We start from the raw sequence: 15,246 nt of genomic DNA, 5'->3' as shown, positions 1-15,246 counted from the left end.
GATCATGTTTAAATGTTGAAGGACATATGGAAGTTGAGGCTAGAGCACATAGGAGCAAAAAAAGAAAGGAGATGATAAGATTCATGGCAACACATAAAGAGTGGAAAGAGGCAGTCAGAGGACTTTTAGGGGGTTCAATAGGCTAATCCTATCACCACAACTAGCAATTGAATAGGAATTTGGAGACTAATAGCCAGTAGGATGTTTTCTTGTTTTACTTATTTCTTAAAAAAAATTATGCTAAGATTGGTGGTAGTTTACTGACTCCATAAGGAGTTAGTTTTAAAAACTAAATTTTGGTTGGAAAAACCAATGAGTTTGTCCTTGTAAATCAAACTTGGAAGGAACCTTAGAATGATCTATGAGGCCACTCCTCACTATTTGTCCATATATTAAGAAAAATCCTACAATAAGTTCTTTGCAACCTATTCTTCCCTCCTTAGCACTTGGCCTTCATCAGGCTTGATTTCACCATTGACATTGGTGGGCTTGCAAACATGTAGGGTGATTGAAATTGAGCCATGTTTTCCTTGAATGGTATCTTAGATCCATTCTAAAACTCTTCTCCCTTCCCAATTTCAAGATTTGTACAAGAACACCTTGTAGCCCTATGAGCCCCTAATTAAACCCCCTGATATAGGTTTTGGGATTTTTCTTCAATTTTCTCTTAATGAAAGACCAAAAAAATTCCACTTCTGAATAACCTTTTGGAAGACTCAAAGTACTTTCTAGGTCTTTTCTCCTAATCACTTCCATACAAAACTAAACCCAACACCTAGGGTTTGTGAGGGTTCTAAAAGGGCTCACAAGCCTATTAGTGGTAATTTCCTTCAAATACTTACCAAATGGATTGTTAGGTCCATAAGATCATTATAAGAGCTTCTCTACTCTTCATCAAATATTCCTCAATAGAAAACTTGAAGTCATTCTTCATACTTTGCTAATTTGATCAAATTTTCCACTCTGCAACCCAACTGGGCTTTGTTTAGGCTTGCCTAGGGCTTGCTAGCATGAAAATTAGACATGTTTTTCCTTCCAACCTTTTTATGAATTTGGTACATCGATTCTAGTTCCATTACCCCATGTTAAAAGAATATTCAACTATGGCAACAAAAGCTACACTCCATTTTTAGGAAACTACTCAATTATGACTAGAAACTAGTAGTGACTGAAATAATTTTCTTAGGACACCTCAAAATTATCAAGAAAACCCAGAAATTTGTCCATTAAAGTAATATTACTCTATCTGGCTAATCAAACTAGAAAAAATGATTATTCAATCCAAAATATATGCAATGCTGCAAATTTCATAACTTTGCAATTAGTTCTCTAAAATCATGTCATACACCATTAGCAAAACTGACCATCCAACCATACTACATGCTTAGAATGGTGTTAAATAGTGATTCTCCAACTGTCACAAATGATTCTTGGTTGGTGGGAACTTCCATGGTATGATTTTCATCCTCTTGCAAAAAGTTGTCACAAAGTTGCAAAGATGGCAAGTTGACAACTTTTGCAACTTTTTACAATCTCAAGCAATTTTTTTTCGTCCTTGCCTTGGTGTGATAAAAATGATGCCCAATGGAATATTAAGGCTATTTTGAGATATTCTATTCCAATATGGACCTTCGGCCCATGGTTTGACACATTGACCAAGTTTGGCTCCCTTGGCAACTTTTGGGCACCAATGACCTCCAAACATTAGATGACTAAAAAAACAATGAAAGATTTTAAAAAATCACTCAAAACACACAATTAGGCTCTTATTATCCCTTATTACAACCTTTAATAACTCATGAGTCCTCAAACCAAAATTGCACTAGGATTTGAGTTCATCCTAGGGGTGCTCCTACACCATTCTCCCCCAATAAGGAAGAGCTATTCACAGAAGATCCAATGATATTAGTTCTAGATCAATTCCCCTTTTATTTAATTCTATCTTAGGAATCCATGTGGCTTTATTGTCTAATTTACCCTTCCATTTTATAAGATAGTCCATGGAGGTCTATGACTTAGTCATTTTACCTTCTCTCAAACTAAGAATCTTCTTTGCTTCAAGGGGTGAGTCCATGGTTCTTGGTAATTTCTTAGTGATATCAATAAGATCTCCATATTCTTGTGCATGGATTGGTATGAGTCCCTTGTATTGTGTTAGGTCTACACAATTAAAAATTGGTGATAGTTCTAAGTGGCTTAGCAAATCCACTTTGTAAGCATTACTACCATATTTGGCCAAAATCTTGTAGGGTCTCACTTTCTTTATTTTCAACTTATGGGGTTCTCCTCTATGGATACTTTCCTTATTGAGATGCACCATGAAAAAGTCTCATTCTTTGAACTGTAGATCTCTTTTCCTTTTATCCACCTTTTTCTTCACCTTGGAATTGTTATCTGTCAAAGTCTTCTTCACAATCTCATGGATCTCCTTCATGGAGGTAGTAAAATATTCAACATACCCACTATTGTATGTAGTGGTCTCCAAATTCCTAAGTTCCATTATGCCTCTTGGATACATCCCATAGACTATTTCAAAGGGGCTTTTACTAGTGGATTTGTTTGTAGTGTCATTGTAAGCATATTTTGCCTAGGGTAGGATCTGATCCGATGTTTGTTCATACTCCTTGGTAAGGCATCTTTAGGAGATTTCCAAGTCTTCTAGTAAACTACTTTAGTCTACCTATCTATTTGTGGATGGTAAGAAGATCCAAAATACAAGTTAGTGACTAACTTATGCTAATGTATTTGGACAAAAATGACTCATGAATTTAGAGTCCCTATCTAAAAAAATACTGATGGGTAAGTCATGAATCCTCACCACTTCCTTAAAGAAAAGATTGGCTATATGGAAGGAATCATGTTTTGTCCTACATGGCCCAAAGTGAGCCATTTTATTGAATCCATATATTATGAAAAAGATAAAATCCAAATTCTATTTTGTCTTGGGTAGCCCAACCACAAAATCCAAGCTTAAACATTCCCAAGGTTTGTATGGAATGGGGACTAGTTGGTACAAACCAATATTAGTTGAAGTTCCCTTAGCTTTTTGATAGAACATGTATGATTCTACATACCACTTTATATACCTACCTATTGTGGGCTAATAGTAGAACTTCTGGACTAGATCTAATGTCTTATGGATGCCAAAATGTCCACTTAATGCTCCATCGTGTTTCTCTTGTATACAATTCTCCCTTATTGAGCCTCTTAGTGTTAGAATCTGATAAGATTAATAACCCAAAAAACTAGTGCAAAGAGTAAATATCTAAACTATGAATGCAAATGATACAAAATCAAAATAGCATCATAGAGTTAGTCTCCAAGAGAGTAATGCAAATGCTGGAAGCAAAATAGCATTAAGATGATGCAAAAACAAGAGATACAAATACAAGCCAGGTAGCATGCTTATATAGGCTAGGAAGAGGGAGGAGGTGGCAACACCAACCAATGAGGAGCAACCATCTATCGGACTAAAGATAGAAAAGTATCTTCCCAAGATAGCTAATGGATGCTCACATGTAGGAAGGTGACACCTCACAACCATTCACCTAATAAGACATGCTTTATTAACCTAAGCGAGATTATTACAAGTGTAGGAAAAACCTAGCAAAATAGCAAAAATAAAAAACTACGCTAACACCCCCCCATAAGCGAAGCTTAGGTGGATGCTAACCTAGCAAAGCTATGAAAGCAGGAAAATGGGTCCTGACAACAAGGCCTGATTAGGTACCCAATACAAGAAAAAGAACTAGATGAAGGAAACTAAGCCTCCAATCTAGGAAATGTCCCAAAGAGAGGAACAAAAAAGAGCATGCAGCATCTCTGAAGCATGAAGCTGCAAACACTATCAGAAGAAACTACTGGAACTCCCATTGAAATAGTGCATGACTAGGTAGAGAAGACAAAGTCTGAAGAGCTGATCAATCGAAGAGGTGACCTCCAAAGGTAGGAATGAATGAGTGTCTATATAGTAGATGAACCATCTCACCGAAATGCATAGGTGCCTAGCTAATACATCTGCCTAGTACATAGGAACAAAAAATGAATACATGGATCACTCAACCAAACCAAGGAAGCAATAGAGCCAACAGGTGAACCCCCCCATAATGTTGAATAGGGAGAGGGGTGACAGGAACACTAAAATGCAATGCCAAAAACATCTACAAGAAGAAGAATTAGGAACACCAACAGTGCAATAGAAGTACAAGCATAGGGTAAAGGGCGGTGTCACCAACATACTGCATGGGCTAATGTCATGGAAGAAAAATTCACTTAACAAAGGTGGATGAGCACAAAATGGAAAAATATCATGACCCCCCATGGCACTTTATAACTGAGTGCGAGTACAAAAAAACACAAGGTGTACAAGATCCCAGATATGCAAAAGTAGGCACTTTATCTCAGTGCGTTTACAAAAAAAAGAATGTAACAAAATAGAAGCATACAATGCTCAGAAGTCAGAAAGAAGAGTGAGCCAAAAGAACAGAAGAAGAGATTTCAGGACCTATAGAATCTAAGTAATCTGTCAGAGTGCGAAAGTGCAAAACTTGAAGGAGAAAGAACCTGGAACAAAATCTAGATAAAATACCTCTGCAATTGAATAAATCACAGAACCAGCTTTCCAACAATATCTGGCGAGCCCAAAAAAGAGGTCGAATGAGCGAGATATGGCTCCCGGAAGGCAAAATAGAACATCTAGCTTTGACTACCAAAACAGGCAACTAGACTGTAGCAAAAATAAAAAAAACCTGTACCATCATCTTTGTCTCAGATCCAACTTTTTGACACATTTTTTGAATCAAAAAAATACGTCCGTATGGTCAAGTTACGGAAGAAAAATCGACAGGGCCTCCTCATGAAGAGCATATGCTAAAAGTGAAACTTGGGCACAATAATCAAAGAAACAAATAGTACCACTGTGATCTACTCAAAAAATATACACTTTCAAAAAAAGAATCGTCTCGATACGAGGTCGTATGAGAAAGTTATGATCCTCCGAAGTTTCCAAAATGAGAACTGTGCACAATCACGGTTGAGAATCTGCAATTTCTGAAGAATTCATGCATGAAAATCAAAAAACAACTCCACTAGTGGATAGAGCACAAAAAAATAGCCAATTCATAGCAAGAATCATCAAAATCAGAGTTTGTATGAGCAAGAACGAGACATTTGAAAACTGCATTCAAATCCGTGACTGCCAATGGAGAGGGGTATGGCTGTAGCTTTGCATGCTCGATTCTACAAAATATACAGCTTGTATGCAAAATCTAAAAGATACCCAGATGGTTTTTCGAGGCTGTGAACAAAACCCAGAAAGCATTTTTCTTGTTGATGTACAAAAGATGCTGCCATAGTGTAAATTAGATGCCTTTAACAGTAAAAAATGGCTCCAAATATAAAAAATTGACCCCAACAACCAAAATATGATATGAAAATGCTGGATCAGCTTCCTAAGTTCATCAATAGCATGCTGGAACCTGCAATACTGATTGAAAACTCCAAATATGGAAGTTGATTGTCATATTTGAGATTGAAACCCCAGAGGAAAACCGTTTTTATCAAAACTTTTCTGATTCTCAGGATCATCCAAAGATGCAAGAGAAGAGCATACTTCATTTTTCAAAAAACTACAATAAAGTTTATTAGCCCCCCCCGAATCTCTCAAATAAGGAAACTAAAATCTACTCTTGCATATAGAAAAGCTCTGATACCATGTTAGAATCTGAAAAGATTAATAACCCAGAAAACTAGTGCAAAGAGTAAATATCTAAACTATGAATGCAAATGATACAAAATCAAAATAGCATCATAGAGTTAGTCTCCAAGAGAGTAATGCAAATGCTGGAAGCAAAATAGCATTAAGAGGATGCAAAAACAAGAGATACAAATACAAGCTAGGTAGCATGCTTATATAGGCTAGGAAGAGGGAGGAGGTGGCAACACCAACCAATGAGGAGCAACCATCTATCGGACTAAAGATAACAAAGTATCTTCCCAAGATAGCTAATGGATGCTCACATGTAGGAAGGTGACACCTCACAACCATTCACCTAATAAGACATGCTTTATTAACCTAAGCGAGATCATTAAAAGTGTAGGAAAAACCTAGCAAAATAGGAAAAATAAAAAAAACTACACTAACACTTATAACACAAAGTTGTCCTCCTCTAAATAATAACCATTCATGCAGTGTGTACTCAATGTACTCATGGTGAAAGTGGTTTTCAAACTCTAGAAACACTTTGTAAGGTGAAACAAAATCCTCATCATCCTCATAAAAGTCCTCAAAACTCTCTATTCCAATGCTTTTTAGTTGGATCTTTTGCACTTTTAGAAGCCTCTTATTTAGTGCATCTACAAATTTGTTTTTTTCTCCCTTTCTTGTGCTTGATGGTGAAATTATATGCTTATATATAATCTACAAATTTGTTTTTTTCTCCCTTTCTTGTGCTTGATGGTGAAATTATATGCTTATATACAATCTACCCACTTCATGTGTTTGTGGCTCATCTTATCCTGTGAATTTAAAAAACTTAAGGCTTGATTGTCAATATATACCAAAAATTCCTTTGGTAAAAGGTAGTGTCACCATTTCTTTAAGGCTTGGACTAGGGCATAAAAATAAAGGTCATAGGAAGAGTACTTCCTCTTTTCTTCATTTATTTTCTCACAATGAAATTCTATTGGCCTTCCTTCTTGGGTGAGCACTGCCCTTATGGCTACATTACTAGCATCACACTCAAAAATAAATAACTTTTCAAAACTAGGTAAACAAGGACAAGTTGAGTGGATAATTTTTTCTTCATGATTTTAAAACCTTTATTAGCTTGTTCATTCCACCTAAACTTTTCTTTTTATCCCACTCTTGATGGTGTCTAGAAAAGGTGCACATGTTTCACTAAGTTTTTTTAATAAATTTTCTATAGAACTAAGCTAGACCATGGAAAATTCTTACCTCAATGATAGATTTTGAAGTTGGCCAATTTAATATAGCTCCCACCTTACTAGGATCCATACTTAAGTTACCTTGAGAGATGAAAAATCCCAGTTACACAAGATCTTGACTCATGAAATAACACTTCTCAAGATTCAGGGTTAGTTTCTCATCATGTAACCTTTATGAAACCAACTACAAGTGCTTAAGGTGCTCCTCTTTTATTTTACTAAAAAATAATATATCATCAAGATAAAATACAACAAACTTACCAATGAAATCATGCAGGACTTCATTAATCAACCTCATAAATATGGAGGGTGCATTGGTCAAACCAAATGATATTACAAGCCATTCATATAACCCTTCAATTTTTTTGAAGGCTGTCTTCCATTCATCCCCCTCCTTAATCTTGATTTGGTGGTATCCACTTTTGAGGTCAATTTTAGTGAAATATTTTTCTCCCCCTGAATAGTCCATAAGGTCTTCTATCCTTGGTATAGGAAACCTATACCTTATAGTGATCTTATTTATTACTCTAGAGTCTACACACAACCTTCATGTACCTTCCTTCTTTGGGGCCAATACAATAGGAACTACACAAGGACTCACACTCTTCCTAATTAGGACATAATCAAGAAATTCTTGGACTAGTTTAGCAATTTCTTCATTATGTTGTGGGGTCATTTTATAAGCTGCCTTTTTAGGCAATGAAGATCTTGGTATAAAATAAATTTGGTGACATATGGATCTATTAGGTGGCAAATTATTTGGTTGTCCATCACTTATGATGTCTTTTAACTGATCCAAAATACCTTGGACCTCTCTTGGTAGGTGTACCTTCTTATCTATTTTTTTCCCCCATAGGATTAACTACTATAGCATAACCTATTCCCTCTCCTTCTTGGAGGGTATCTATGAACTCCTTTTATCCTACTAACAACACATTTGGGCCTATGGCTTGTCCTTCTTCCTCACATAACAAAGATTGAATCTTGTAAGTGAGACCATCTTTCTTCAAAGAGTAAGCATTTCTCTTGCTATCATGGACAACTTCTTTATTAAAATGCCACAACCTTCCTAGAAGAATATGACATACATCCATGGGAAACACATCACATAACACTCTATTCTTATACCTCCTAATGTTAAACTCTACCCAAGATTGTTCACTCATAACCACATGTTGACCCTTCTTCAACCAAGTTATCTTATAAGGTATTATTTGCAGATTAAGCTTGGTTATGACTTCATCCGAAACTACATTGTTACTAGAACCAGAATCTATGATCACCTTGCACACTTTGTTAAGAATCTTGCATTTGATTATGAAAAGAGTCTTTCTCTGTCTTGGTTCCTCCCTTATAGGGTCCTTGATTAATGTTATCCTCACCTTGTTTACTGCTTCTTCTTTCCTCCTACACATGAGGGACTCTCCTTTCTCCCCCTTGTGACATTGTCCCTTTCTCTAGACACCTATAAGCTAAGTGCCCATACTAGTTGCAAGTGTAACACTTTATGGTAGTGAAGTAGGATGAACTTCTTCCTTGGTTTCTTGATCTGTCTCTAGAATTATAGTTTGATCCTCTACCCTTTTTGTAGCCACCTCTTTGATGGATTTCCCACCTTTCTTAGTAAACTTAGGTTCTCCTTTAGGTTTTGTTTCTACATTTCTACCCCTAAAAATTACCCCTATGTCCTCTACCATCATTACCTCTACCTGTTCCTCTTGAGTTTGATCCACTCTTTCTCTTGAGTTTTTCCTCTATTTTCAAGGCTAACTAGTAACATTTTTGGAATGTGTTAGGCTATCCACCTTGATACTCTCTTCTTCTTGCACTTTGGATCTTAAATAGAGTCTCTAAAATTCCACTATATAAAAGGTCACATCTCCGTCTTTTTTCCTTAAGCTCTGTCTCCTTTTGTGTAACTAGATTTCATAATCATTAGGTAGGTAGGTGTCTTTGACTTTGGCTACCATTAAACTCTAACTATCTATTGGACTTTTTCCTTCTTTCTCTCTTTCAGCTTGTACAAATTTCCACCAGGTCAATGCCTCCCCTCATCTATGCCTTTTCTAATTTCATTTTTTGTGCTTCTATTATAGCCTCACATTCAAAATGGTTCTCCATACCCTTAATCCATTCCATTATTTTCTTTGGTTCTATCTTTCCAACAAGCAATGACACCCCTTCTAGGGCCTTATCACTTAATGATTTGGTTCCCTTTAGGAAAGGTTTGTCTTGAATGATAGGGGTCAGGTGTTGGTATCTTATCCTCAATAGATACCTTCTTGAGATTATCTTTCTCTTAGTTCTTAGTGACCTTACTTGTCACTTCTTTAGTCTTGAGGGCTATTACCCCAAATTTGGCTTCCAAGGATGTTATCTTGTCTTTCAACTCTTTATTCTCATCTCCTTGATTCTGTACCTTCTTGGCTAATTTTTTTATTAGTCACCATGATGGCCTCTCTAATGGAATCTAGGAGTAACATGTTCTTCCACACCACACACTATCCAAATCTTACAAGCCATAATACCAATTTGATGGGGAAAGCCACTGAGTTTGTCCTTGTACATCAAACTTGAAAGGATCCTTAGAATGATCGCTAAGGCCACTCCTAACTATTTTGGTTTTTTACCAAAACACTACTTGTCCATCTATTAAGAAAAATCCTCTAATAATTTCTTTGCACCCTTTTTTTCCCTCCTCAGTACTTGGCCTTCATCAGGCTTGATTTCACTACTAAACTTGGAGTGATTGTGAACATGTAGGATGGCCAAAATTGAGCCAGGTTTTTCCTAAATGGTATCTTGGATCCATTCCAAAAATATTCTCCCTTAATGACTTCAAGATTTGTATTAGAACACCTAGTAGCCCAATGAGCCCCTAATTAGACCTCCTAATGTAGGTTTTGGGCCTTTTCTTTAATTTTCTCTTAATGACCCACCAAAAAAATTCCACTTATGAATACCCTTTTGGAAGACTCAAAGGATTTTCTAGGTTTTCCCTTCTGATCACCTTCGTACAATATTGGACCCAACACCTAGGGTTTATGAGGGGTTTTAAGGGTTCACAACCCTATTAGTGGTAATTTCCTTCAAATATTTACCAAATGGATTGGAAGGTCTGCAAGCTCATTATAAGAGCTTCTCTACTCTTCATCAAATCTTCCTCAACACAAAAATTAAACTCATTCTTCATACTTTGCTAATTTGATCAAATTTTCCACTCTACAACCTAGCTGGGCTTTGTTCAAGCTCGCCTAGGGATTGATAGCATAAATAAAAGATAAAATGTTTTGGCCTCCAACATTTTTGGGACTATGGTACATTGAGTCTAGTTCCATTACCCCAATTTTTAAGAATTTTCAACTATGGTAATGGAAACGACACTCCATTTTCAGGGCACTTCTTAGTTATGGCCAGAAACTAACAATGACTTAAATATTTTTCTTAGAACACCTAAAAATAATTAGAAAACCCCAAAAATATGTATAGAAAAGTAAAATTAGTCTATCTAGCTAGTCAAACTAGAAATAATGCATATTTAACCCAAAATACATACAATGCTGCAAGTTTCATAACTCTATGATTAGTTCTCCAGAATAGTGTCGTACACCATTGGAAAAAATGACCATCAAACCATACCAAATGATTTGAATGGTGTTAAATAGTGATCCTCCAATTGGACTAACCAATTATTGGTTGGTAGAAACTTCCATGACATGATTTGCATCTTTTTGTAAAAAGTTATCACAAAGTTTTCAAGTTGACAACTTTTACAACTTTTTACAATCTCAAGCAATTTTTGGCTTCCTTGCCTTGGTGTGATACAAAATGATTGCCAATAGAAAATTAAGCCCATTTTGACATATTCTAGGCCAATATGGACCTTTGAACCATGGTTTGACACATTAACCAAGTTTGGATCCCTTGGCAACTTTTGTACTTACTTGACAACTTTTGTGCACCAATGACCTCCAAACACTAGATGACTAAACAAAAAATAAAAGAACTTCAAAAATCACTCAAAAAAAATAATTAGGCTCTCATTAGCCCTTATTACAACCTTGATTCACTCCTGAGTACTCAAACCAAAATTGTACTAGGATTTGAGTTCATCCTAGGGGTGCTCTTGCACCACCCTATATGGATATTTGAATATGTTTCTATGACTTTGAGAGGGTCGAATCTTGGTTGGTCCAAAAAAAATTTGTTTAATTTTTTGCTTTGGATTTACTAAAGTTATATACACATGATGCGATATGTATATGGAATCTTAAGGTTTTATATGAGCTCTCAACTTGTAAATCTTGCAGTTTATTGATGCATGTTGTTCATTTTTTTGTGGAGATGCATGTTATGTGGAGCTAGTTATCTTTTTCATCATATGATGTTATTGTATCCAAAGTAGCAGAGAAGCCTCATTTGAATTACTATATCTTAATTATTTCATTACATGATTAGTGACATGGCTTATTATTATCGTGAGATTCAAATTGATCTTTAATCTACTCATTCTTTTCATAGTTATGACTAAATGTTATCATCTTATACTTTCTAGTCAAAATTACCCTCACAAATTATTCTTTTAAAAAATAGTTGATTGTAAAATCCTTCAAGTCAAAAAGCTGCACCTGATAAATTTAGAGAGTTTGCAATCACAGAAACTCATTTTTTGGTGTTTATAATTTTTCATAATACCAGGAATAGGTTCAAGAATTAATTAAAAAAGTTAAAAGGAAAAAATGTTCACTATCATTAACCAAACTAGTCTTATCCTAAATACATGTCCCCAAACTATTTAGATATCTTGTAATTCTTTCCACCTTGTCATTTATATGTTTGGATTTGATATCACCCCTATAGAATTCTAAGGTGTACTCCTTCATATACCATTACTTTTATTTCGAATTAAACATTTTCCTTAATAGGAAAACTTGAAAATCTCTAGGAAATAGATTTTCTTTCAATTTATTTACCATCTTATCCAAATATTTGATCTTTTCTTTTCTTCTTTTTTGTCTATTAGTTTGTAAATGTTGCCACTGTAATGATGCATGTCCTCTCAACTTAGTGCTATCAATTTTAAACTTATCTACATTTATACTTTCATATTCAAAATATTTTTCCATCTTACTAATCCAATCAAGTGATTCATTAGAATCTAGCTTACCATTATAGTCCAACAAATTTAAATTTAGTCTAGCATTCACTCTAGTTAGTGAGCTTAAAAATATTTTACCCCCTTGTTCCAATATAGATTTATCATTTACTACAACAACTTCATATATTACCTCATCATTCACATCATAAATATGTCTTCCTCTTCTTTGGGTTGTATCTTCTACATTAATTTTAGCCAAAATTCTTCTTATTACATTTATTACTATTGTATCCACATTATCTCCTTCTCTAAACCATCTTTTCAATCATCTATTGTTGTAGGTCATATCTCAATTCTTCCTCCCTACAAACAAACTCAATTAGGTCTTCACAACTTTTCATTCACCACACAAGTTCACAAACTTCATCCTAATACAACTTGACATAGCCCCAATTAGAGATACCTCAAAGAGATTGGTCCAATTATCCAAAAAGAGTATACACAACAAAAAAAAGTATTAAGAGATAACCAATTAAGATCAACTTTCATCAATACAAATTAGATGTACATAGGTTCAATAATTGGACTTTTTACATCTCAAGATCATACATGCTTGTTTGCTTACAATATTTAGTTAGAGACCTTATATTCGATTATAGAAAAATTAAATACTTATTGAGGAACTGATTATTGACTACTTCCTAAAGAGATACATTACATTAAAATATATATAGGCATCACAACACATAAGTCGACCTTAAGATTGACATTCTTGAAGACCATGAAATTGATTATAATGAATTGGTGCAGTCTCAAATCATAATGAATTATATTATATTAAAATGGATGCATCCCATGATAAGACCATTTATCCATAATTTAGTGGATGTCTTGGGACCCTATTAGTCTTTTTCTTTATGTCATTTCCCTTCTCAGTTTAGGATATGATTGGGCCCTTTACTCCTTTTTTGAACCTTGTTATCAAATTTCTCATTGTTTTTGCACTTTCCCCAAGACCCCCAACACTAATCCCAAGTTATTGTCCCTCTAGGACATGGAAGAAATCAAAATTCTCCTAATGGAAAGAGACAAAGTTGGCTCTGTCCATGGCAGCATAGAACCTTTAGATCCCTAACATGTGTCTAGGAAAATCAAATTCTTTCTTAGTTCAACCCTCTCGTGAGTATACTCAAGCTTGGTATATAAAGAGGTCTTCCAAATTTATTTTATCAAAACACATCAATCCATCATATAACATATATCATTGAAGAGAATACAAGAATTCAAGTATTCTATAAGCTTTCTAGGCATTCAAGTGAATTCTCTATTGAAGATCAAGGATTCAAGCATTCAAGAAATTGAAGGAGTTTATGCAAGGTCTTTCATAGCATTTGAACATTCAAGATCTCATTTCATACATATAAGATCCTTTTCTGCATCTTCTCCATTCATCTCTCCAAGATCTACATTCATTCCTAAGGAAAATTTAAAGAACATTCATTCATGAAGGTTTTGATTTTATTTGATTTCCTTTCCTAGGGCTTTGAAGATGAGTCAAGGCTATTGCCTCAACATACTTGATTGCATTATAAATTCTAGAGAATATTCATATATTTACATTGCTTCAAGTTAGATTAACTTTCACTACTTTCTAGCATTTCAAGGTTGATTCCTAAACTAGGGTTTGACCAAGGTAGACCCCATATCAATAAATAAAAACTCTTTTTCTTGTAGGTTACAAGTCTCAAAAATCATAACACAATATAAATATGGATACACAATTTTTTGAACATAAGAGATCCAAAATTACTTTTTCAATTAAGAATAAAAGGGCTGAGACACATTTCTTCCCCATCCTAAAAAACCATCTCTATCTTGGCCTAAGACACATTTCTTCCCCATCATTGAAAAGTCATTTTTATCCTAGAGCTGAATAATTTCTAGGTTTTATAGACCAAACAGTTTCAGGTTGAGAAAATGAATTTTAGTAGGTTTTGATATCACATGACAACATATTTATAGGTTTTTATTCTTCAAGGTGAGTTTCCTTCCTTGTTCTATTTAAATACATATTTTCATTCCTTTAGAATTATATTTATATTTCATATCTATCTACATAAAGAACTCTCTTTGTGGTGGTGAGTGAGAAGTAATTCCAACCAATTCACCCCTTATGTATAGGTCATGAATTTATACTTTATCTTGTGTTAATCAAGCCTAAATTAGGAGGTGAGTCTTGGTTTTCACCCTTCATCTTTGCATAATGTAGTGGACTCATTTCCCCCCTATATAGGAATAAATTCCATGCTATGTTTAAAATCTTGGGATTCCTTATTTAGATCCTCACATGATACAAGAACATTACCAGATGCATCGCTGATAATCCATGATCATATATTTTCATCGTAAGTACAAAATCCACCAATGATCATGGAAACTTGTAAGAAAATTCTATTAGAGAGAAGATGAATTATAACACAAGAAATAAAGAACCAAAAGAGGTATCAACCTAGGGATGAGAACCATACAAGGTCTAGATCATATTCTGAGTATCACAATTTCCTACTTGAACAAATAATACATCACTGAAATGATCTATTAGCTCTTAAATCAACAAATTGGAAATCCTATGAGATTTCCTACTCAATTATTGGATGTTCCAACTGGCTTGGAAAATGAATGGGAATGATTGATTAGGATCCTCTTCCCTTGCACTTTTGGCTTTACAAAACCAAGGTGGGTAAAACTATACTTTCACCTAATCTTGAGGTTTAAGGCTTTTATAGTAGATATAAGTGTTTGTATAACTTGGATGATATCTCAAGATGACAAGTGAATTATTGAGTATAATTGAATTGTAAACAATATAATTATTTACTTGAATATTTAATGACTCGTAAACATATAGATCCATAGTGGGGAGAACCATATATCACAATTTGAGGTTGTAAACACTCAATATAATCAATTTAAAATAAAAAGGAAACTTATCTACCTATCATGTCATCAATGGTACAAAATCAATAAAAGAATGTAAGGAAAGAATGGACAACTTCAGGTTTGAATTAACATTGGTAGAATTTTTTCACCCATACATCGATCCCTAGTTTTTATGAAGTTTATTTATAACTAACCATGTGGTACCCTTAATCCCACCCCACCATACTAGCAAAGATAATCATCTAACCACAAAAACAATATAT

Source organism: Cupressus sempervirens, chromosome 6 (genome assembly GCF_028749045.1).
Source record: "Cupressus sempervirens isolate cs-2001-9-10 chromosome 6, ASM2874904v1, whole genome shotgun sequence".
NCBI classification, from domain to species: Eukaryota; Viridiplantae; Streptophyta; class Pinopsida; order Cupressales; family Cupressaceae; genus Cupressus; species Cupressus sempervirens.
This window is presented reverse-complemented; position numbering follows the sequence as displayed.